This window comes from Triticum dicoccoides, chromosome 1B (genome assembly GCF_002162155.2).
Source record: "Triticum dicoccoides isolate Atlit2015 ecotype Zavitan chromosome 1B, WEW_v2.0, whole genome shotgun sequence".
Taxonomy (NCBI): Eukaryota; Viridiplantae; Streptophyta; class Magnoliopsida; order Poales; family Poaceae; genus Triticum; species Triticum dicoccoides.
Window position 1 is genome coordinate 515,646,617 of NC_041381.1, and position 8,041 is coordinate 515,654,657.

At 42.2% G+C, this 8,041-nt stretch overlaps 1 long non-coding RNA gene across 1 annotated transcript; it reads right to left on the bottom strand.

The window, feature by feature from the left end:
* Nucleotides 1-551: 551 nt before the first annotated feature.
* On the bottom strand, nucleotides 552-4,423 carry LOC119307665. Its single transcript, XR_005149431.1, has 4 exons — nucleotides 3,601-4,423; nucleotides 2,329-2,481; nucleotides 1,151-2,188; nucleotides 552-776 (listed from the first exon to the last, which is right to left on the bottom strand). It is a non-coding gene; the product is annotated as an uncharacterized LOC119307665 (long non-coding RNA).
* Between the last annotated feature and the right edge of the window lie 3,618 nt (nucleotides 4,424-8,041).

The following is an 8,041-nucleotide window of genomic DNA, read 5'->3' on the forward strand; positions in this document are numbered from 1 at the left end:
CACGCAAAAATCATTTCAACACACCAATAAAACACGGCAGGTCAGGACAAAATTAACCATACTATACTATATATACCATCAATTCAAGTTCTTGTGTGATTGATTAGCTGTCCGAGCCCTGCTGGAACATGACTATCCAAACTCCTCACCATGTAGGGCAGAAAAAAGATGATGGAACATAAGGCCGGAAGGCCCGACAAGAGATGTAAGTCATCCTAAGCGGGATAGTAAGGCCCTGTTTGGTTCATAAGTCCTAAGACTTTTTTAGTCCCAACTTATAAGTCCCAAGTCCCTAAAAAGTCACTATCTGTTTGGTTCCTGGGACTTATAAGTCCCTATAAGACCATATTACAACTATAAGTCCCTATAAGTCCCTCCTTGAGAGTCTTATTTCATAAGTCCCAAATGCCCACTTTAAGTCCCTATAAGTCCCTCCTGTTTGGTTTAGATGGGACTTATAGGAACTTTTTTAAGTCCCTAAGTCAATAAGTCCCTGGAAAAAAACACCCTCTAATTATAGGACAGCTACTGGTATAATTCTGTATAAAGATGGAAATCATAATCAAAATAATCTTTTAGTGCTTTTTACCCTGAAGCATCTCAATATTTGTGGAAAGAGATGGTGTTAAAGATGCAAATACAACATGTACTGCTAAAGAAGCCACATGTGTCTTCTGCCTTGTCTATCATTCTAAAGGAAAACCAAACTTGCAGCGCCAACACCAAGCAATAGACTATAAGAGAATGAAAGGTACATTCTCTATCCAGTTCTGGAACTGCACAAATATGATAAAACAATTAGTGGATGGTTTAGCTAAGAAGAACAACAAAGATAAATATTAATCTAGAATGATAAATGCAGAATGACTTAATATAAGATACAATCTTGCATGACAATAGCTTGCAAAAACGTCTTATATTATTATGGGATGAAGGGAGTACCTTCTATTATTTTTATTTTTCTATGATCAAAAGTAGGCACTCAAATGAAAGGAAATGAATCTCTAGATACTTATGTACTCCCTCCGTTCCTAAAATCTACACTCAAAAATATGTACTAAGCTACTATTAGTACATGGGTATTTGTGGGATATTGGATGCCTTTTACTTATACAAAGTTATCAGAAAAATGCAAGGCATTTCAACTAACCTGCTTCCTCCCGCATTAGAGCAACCGATGACTTCCTGACCATCCAAATCACTCGTGGAGGGATGGGAAGATGATTCTGAAACCAACATTATACTATATAGAATACGATATAAAGCTCTAACTAGGAGAAGGTTATGAGATGCCACACTTCTATCACAACAATTCAATGTATTCTGGAAAGAAAAAACTATCATCAGTGCACTCAGATAACTTGTTGGCCTCTTTCTGCAGCATATAGGTAAAAGTGTTTATATTGAGTAGTTGTGATTAGAGTCCAGAATTAGACACCTACTGTAACTTGAATTTACTTTTTATATATTATGAAACCATGCAACCTCACAGTTATTTCAAATTACCTGGTATTACGTTTGGGCGTTTGGCAAGAAATTACATGATATGTCAGCAAAATACAACCACGCAAATGCATATTAGAGTATCTAATTTGCAAGGATGTCATACTTAGAGATAAATTTCTCCCATTTAGCAATGGGCTACCACTATCGTGTTTGACTTTGGCCTTGCCGAAGTAAATTGCACATGCAAGGGAAATGAAATTTTTTGGAAAGATGTTCGGGGATTATATACATAAAAATGCTGAAGGTGTAGCCAAAAGTTGTACAGATAAAAGACAAGAAACATAGGAGCTAATTAAGAAGGAGCCGGAGCACATTGACGAAGGTAAAAAATTTCATCACATATAATTGGAGAAGTTGCCAAATCTAGTTATCCACACATATATGAAACGACGATGGTGATAAGTGCAGCAATAGTTTATTTTCACAAACTAAGAAATATAATGTACGTCCGAGTTTCTTGGGTAATTGCAGACACCATTTTTCTCTAGTAATTCAGTGATGACTGAAGCTAATGCAGTCACAATTTGTTTGGGTAAATGCAGACACCATTTTTCTGTCATAACGGAATGTATGTCCATGTATAGACGTGAAAAAGGAGAAAGTAAAGGCCTCCCAATAATGAAGTAGCTGCCATGAGCTTCCTTTACCAAGCTCATACCATTGCACAGACAACATACTCAGCCTGCAAGTACAATAGCAAGGTTGCTAGCATGAACAACATAAAAAACTGAACAACAACTTGATAATCATCGTAACTCACTTGATTCATATTAAAAAGAATCTTTGATTTTTGCAAGAACAACTTGACAAAATCAAAAATACCTCCAGTACGCTTTAAGCATTGTTGTTCCATGCCATTTGGTCATCATCTCCTCCCCCTTTCCCCTCTCAATCAGCAATGCCTCTCCTGAATCGCCCCAGACAGGGGGTTTTGACCTTTGAAGTTGGCACAGCTTGTGGCATACGCATCCACATCTGGTAAAGATATAAGAGAGTAGTAAATAACCGTAGGTTTCCAAGGTCTGGTAATTTAAGTTGCAAATCTGCACCTATAGATATCCCTCACTGTTTGTCATGCAAAACACCATGTAATGTAAAGGATGGCAGTGCCAAAATAACTAACATACATGCTCTTATATTCTACTCTATAATGCTGAAAATGCATGTAGATCAACAAAACTACACTACAACCACCCATAAGGGCATAAGCGACACTGGAAATTATATGAGCAGCTGGAAGCCTAGAACTACTGGTCATCAAAACTATAGAAGTGCGTTGGCAATATAGTTATAAAATAGATCTTCAAGGAAATCTGCACATGTAGATGGATATAACGCTAATCAAATGACCGTTGCCTGCACATTCGTTTGTGGTGAATAATATATGGTGCACGACACCTTCACATTTAATTGCTATGGTGAAAAATACATGGTGCACAAATGAGTCAAGAAGAACAATCACATCAACATACACTAACATGCTCCTTGTGTTGGATCTGCTTCATCCTTAAAACCTAGCACTGGAATTTGCAACCTTCAGAGGTAAGCGATTGATGAGAGCATATCTCTCTCTAATTTATAAAATTCTTCTTACTTATAAATGGAGCATCCGTCGAATTGTTCAAATGAAGAAAATCATAATTCCTCTCCAACCGTTATACACTAACCATGGGCCAAATTTTCTACGGGGGAAAATAGAGTACTATAACAGGTAAATATATCACCATGTGTCCATCCAGGTTCCAACCCAAAATCAATTAATGACTAACCGTAAACTACACATATGTGTTACAGGGATCTATTACCTACTTCCTTTATGTCACAATGCTATGCAAATCGTTCAATACTATACTTTGTGTTTAAACTGAACTTCTATCAGAAACATATACAAATTTATTCAAAACTAAGTTTCAATGCCATATTATGTTACCATATGTGTCCCTTCTAAAGTCCATATGTGTGGCCTAGACAAATTTAACATGAATAGACCTCTACTCTGAAGAACATAGAAATGAAATTTTCTCTAGAGTATATTAACCTAACAATCATATAGTGGGATGCATGCAACCATTAATTAGAACTATTGCTACTGACCTAAGAATTTCTGTATTCCCGTAAAGTGAAAATCCAACCCTGAATCCACCCGCCATCCAGGCATCTATCACAAATCTCATAGCACCAATAGGAAGAGAAAGGTCCACGCACATCCTCCTTCCTCTTCCCTGCATCAGATGTGCTTGCATGCATAGTGGGCTTGACTGCCGCTACTGCCCCCATCCTTCCCATCTAGGATGCTGCACCGTGACCACACACACACAGATTGGGTGAAGTTCACCTCGATGTGTTGGCGTTGGATGTGCTCGCCGTCGATGGATGTGTGTGCAGCTCCCCAACCGCGCCCATGTGCCCGGCACTTGTCCAGCCAGCTCACCGACACTCGTCGTCGGCTCATCGCCCCGCATCCCCGCATAGGTTCTCCTTTTCCTAGTCCAGATCCCATATGGAAGCTCCCTAATAGAAGAGACGGCTTAGGGAAGGTACGACTTGAAGGAAATAGGGAGTCAGGGGCGTGTCCTCATCTCCTCCCCACTGCTCATTGGCGTGCCTCCTCACACAACGACGCAACCGGCGGCCCTTGCTCGACGACACGGGACCGGCCGGTAGGTCCTCCTAGAGGCTTCTTGACAGAGAGACGGCATGTTCGCCATCGGCTTCATGCCCGGAGGCTCTTCAACGGGCGTCGCCTTTGTCCTGGTTCATGGTGGTGGCAGCCCCTGACCTCTTGCGTGGCACTTCAACTGAGGTATGGAGCCACGAACGGCCGCTTCCTCCCAGCAGCGTGGTCATAGGACAGAGAGGAGGGAGGCAGAATAGCGGCGGCGGCTGAGGATGGAGGAGGGGGGAGTGCGACGTTGTGGGCTTGGGAGTCTAGGGTTTGTGCAGCAGGGCAGGGGCCTGGGGACGCACGACGCGAGAGACGTGGGGTGGGGCGCGCGTGGAGTGGATTGGGCAAATCCCCTCACACATGGGCGCAGTTGACCCAACCAATACAAGCGTGATACAAGCCCACTCGTCATTGGGCCAAAAAATGACTATGAGGTGAAAAATGATTTAACTTCAAGTGAAGATCTAACGGTGCAGCGAGCCAGATGGGCAGATCGGATGGCCGACGAAGCCCCAATCGAGGGAGCTCCATGGAGGCAAGTTGGCTAGCAGCCTTATATGTTTAAATGAGGGAGTCGTCGTAAACCGGCTCTCCTCTAGTTGTGTCTAGCCTCAGCATTATTCCTCTCCTCTAGGGGTGCCCTGCCCCTCCTTATATAAGTTGGAGGGGCGGGTTACATGTGGAGTCCTATTAGGATTATGACTAGTCTATTACAAGTGGAGTCCTAGTCTTGGTCCCTTTGTAGGAAAATATTCCTTGTGCTTTCCTCATAAACCGACCACCATAACATGATCCGATGTAACATCCCAATTTTCAATTTGGAATGTTATACATTAGATCATCATTGCATATCATATTTTATTGCATTTTGGCTTGATCCAAGAAATTCTACGCAACTCATGGACCCACAGAGAGAGTTGGGGATTTCGTTATTTTCATATTTGAGTTTTCTCAAATTTTGAAAATAGGATCATTTGATTTTATTTATTTTATATTCAATTATTTATGTAAAAAAAATATGAGAGAGGGAATAAAATGACTTTCCCAAAATAAATAAATATTGAGGATTTAATAAAAAATTAAATAAGATTTTATTTCGGAGTTTTGGCTATTTTATTTGAATTTAGGAAAAATGCGCGCTTTTCAAAATTGCATTTAGGCCCCAAATAAATGTTCATCTCGTCCGTCTTTACTTTAGAAGTCGAGGAAAACTTATTTTGGGATTTTTGGAGTCCGTTTAGTATTTCTTTTAATTGTTTTTCTGCGCGTAATGTGTTTTTTGAAAGGAAACTGCCTTTGGGCCGTGCCCGAGCGGGACTCCGCCCGGGGGGCTTTATAAGCCGCCACCCCGGCGCCCGCCAGTCCAAACCGCCGCTGCCGCCGAAACCCTAGCCGCCGCCCGACGCCGCCGCCGCCGCCCCGCCGCCGCCGACCGCCGCCGCCCCGCCGCCCCTCGCCGGAGTAGCCGCCGCCGCCGGAGCCGACCCGCACCCCTAGTTAGCCGCCGGTTTTTTATAAAAACCAATCGGTTTTTTTCGCGAAACCCTAGGTCTGTTTATTTTATTAGATCCGGTTCGGTTTATTTTTATTTGCGGCTTAGTTTATTTAGCGGTCGTTCGTCCGTATGTTCGTTTTAGCGGACGGTTTTCATCATTTAGCCGCAGACAGCAAGCCGCAGACGGCAAACGTTCGTTCGTTAGCCTATTCGTCCGTTTTTTCTTTTTCTCGGATTTTCCATGATTATTTCGGATCGCGATTTCTGATCTGATTTTTGTTTTAGTATAACTTTTGGCTCGTTTATCGGAATCACGCGATTCAAACGCCTAGAGTTTCGTTTCGAAACCTTCTTTCCGTTTAACCAACTCAAACAAGTTTTGCTACTATAAAATTTGACCTAGATCTAGATTAGTAAACGAAGCTTGTTTCTTTTGCCGTTTGACTTTCGTTGCTTCGTTTGATTTGAGGTTTTTTTGCAAACTGGAGTTCTTAAGTTGAACTTTCTGGTTAGATCTTCTATTTGAGTTTATCTGTGCATTAGATTAGTGCCTATTGTATGCTTGTTTGTTTATGATAGAGTACCCGGAGTGCGCTGCATGCTACTTCGAATCTCTAGGTTTCACGGATCATCAACAAGGCAAGTAACACTTTGATCATACCTCTTTACTACCGAGTTTTATGGCATTAGATCAATCCTCAAACAATTGCATGGTTAGGATGTGATTAATATGTGGGTTTTCGGAAGTAGATGAGGTAGAACCTATTACTTGTTTTATTATCAAACCTTTGGTAGTTACTTCTGCGTTTGCTTATATTGCTATGCTATGCTATGCTTGTAGACGTGGATTGGGTGAGTGTATCCATGACAGATGTGAGATTGTTAAATTAATGGTTTACTTAAGGTGGCAACTTAAATTCACATCTGGGTGGATTGAGGCACCTGGGGAACCCAGTGTTTCCTGTATTTTTGTAAATCCCGGGGTACCGTGTGATTCTCTTATGGACTGCCACCCAGGCTCAAAGGGATCATGAGATTATTCATGCTAGAAACTTCCGTGTGCAGACGCAAGCTACTATGGGCTCTAGCATAGTTGATTAAGTTGCGTGAGCTCTTGAAGAGGTAGCCTAGCAGATGTAGGGGATGTAGGTTGGTATTGTCTACCCAGAGTAGAGAGTTAATGCTTCCGAAAGACTGTGTCTCGGTCATCCGTTTCTCAAACACCATGTAGTGCGAGAAATCAAGCGGAGGAGATCGAGTCTTGCGGGGAAAAGTGCGCAAACCTCTGCAGGGTGTATAAACTAATCATGGTTAGCCGTGTCCCCGGTTATGGACGTTTTGAGTATCTAGTACTTGGATTATCATGTGAATCTCATCATGTTACTTTAAATAATTTTGTTGGGTTAATGATGATGTTTAATTGGGATTGAGTTGGAGTAACCTTCTCAATGTTTAACAACCACCATGATAGTTAAACAAAATTAATTCCTTTGAAGTAGGGAAAAATTGGATTTATGCAAAACTATAACCATAGAGCTTTCCACCAGCAATACATGCATGTAGAATAGCATTATTCTGTTCATTACCCTCTATTTGTTACGTGCCAGCATATTCCATGTGCTAACCTGTTTTCGGGCTGCAACGTTCATGTTGCAGACTTTTCAGACGATGAGTAAGGTGCCTTAGGTCGTGGTTCTATACTCAGTGATGTCGTTGGAGTTGATGGACTCGCTTACTTTCCAAGCCTTCTACTGTTATCGTTATTAGATGGCCTTAAGCCATATTTATTGTAATAAGTTCTCTTTTGAGACATTCGATGTAATAAGTGTGTGATTGCTACTCTATTGTAAATCCTTCAGGTATTGTGCGTGTCAGCATTACCGATCCAGGGATGACACTGATGCACAGAGATCAGACTATTTGAGGTCTGGTCGCTACAAGATGGTATCAGAGCACACGTTGACTGTACACTACTAGGAAAAGGGCTATAGATGATATGGCCACTAATAGCGCACCAGACATGTGGTGCGCCATTACTATATTCTAATGGCGCACCGTGTGTTGGTGCGCCATTAGTAATATATTACTAATGGCGCACCTGGTGTGTGGTGCGCCATTAGTAGTTTTAAAAAAAACATAAAAAAATTGTTACTAATGGCGCACCGTTGTATAGTGCGCCATTACTAGTTGACATAGTAATGGCGCACCATACCGGCCGTGCGCCATTAGTAGTTTTGAAAAAAAAATAAAAAAAATTGGTAGTAGTGCCGAGCCCCACCTCCCCTCGCCCCGTCGCCCCCCTCCCCTCGCCGCCCCGTCGCCCCCCCTCCCCTTGCCCCGTCGCCCCCCTCCCCTCGCCCCGTCGCCCCCCTCCG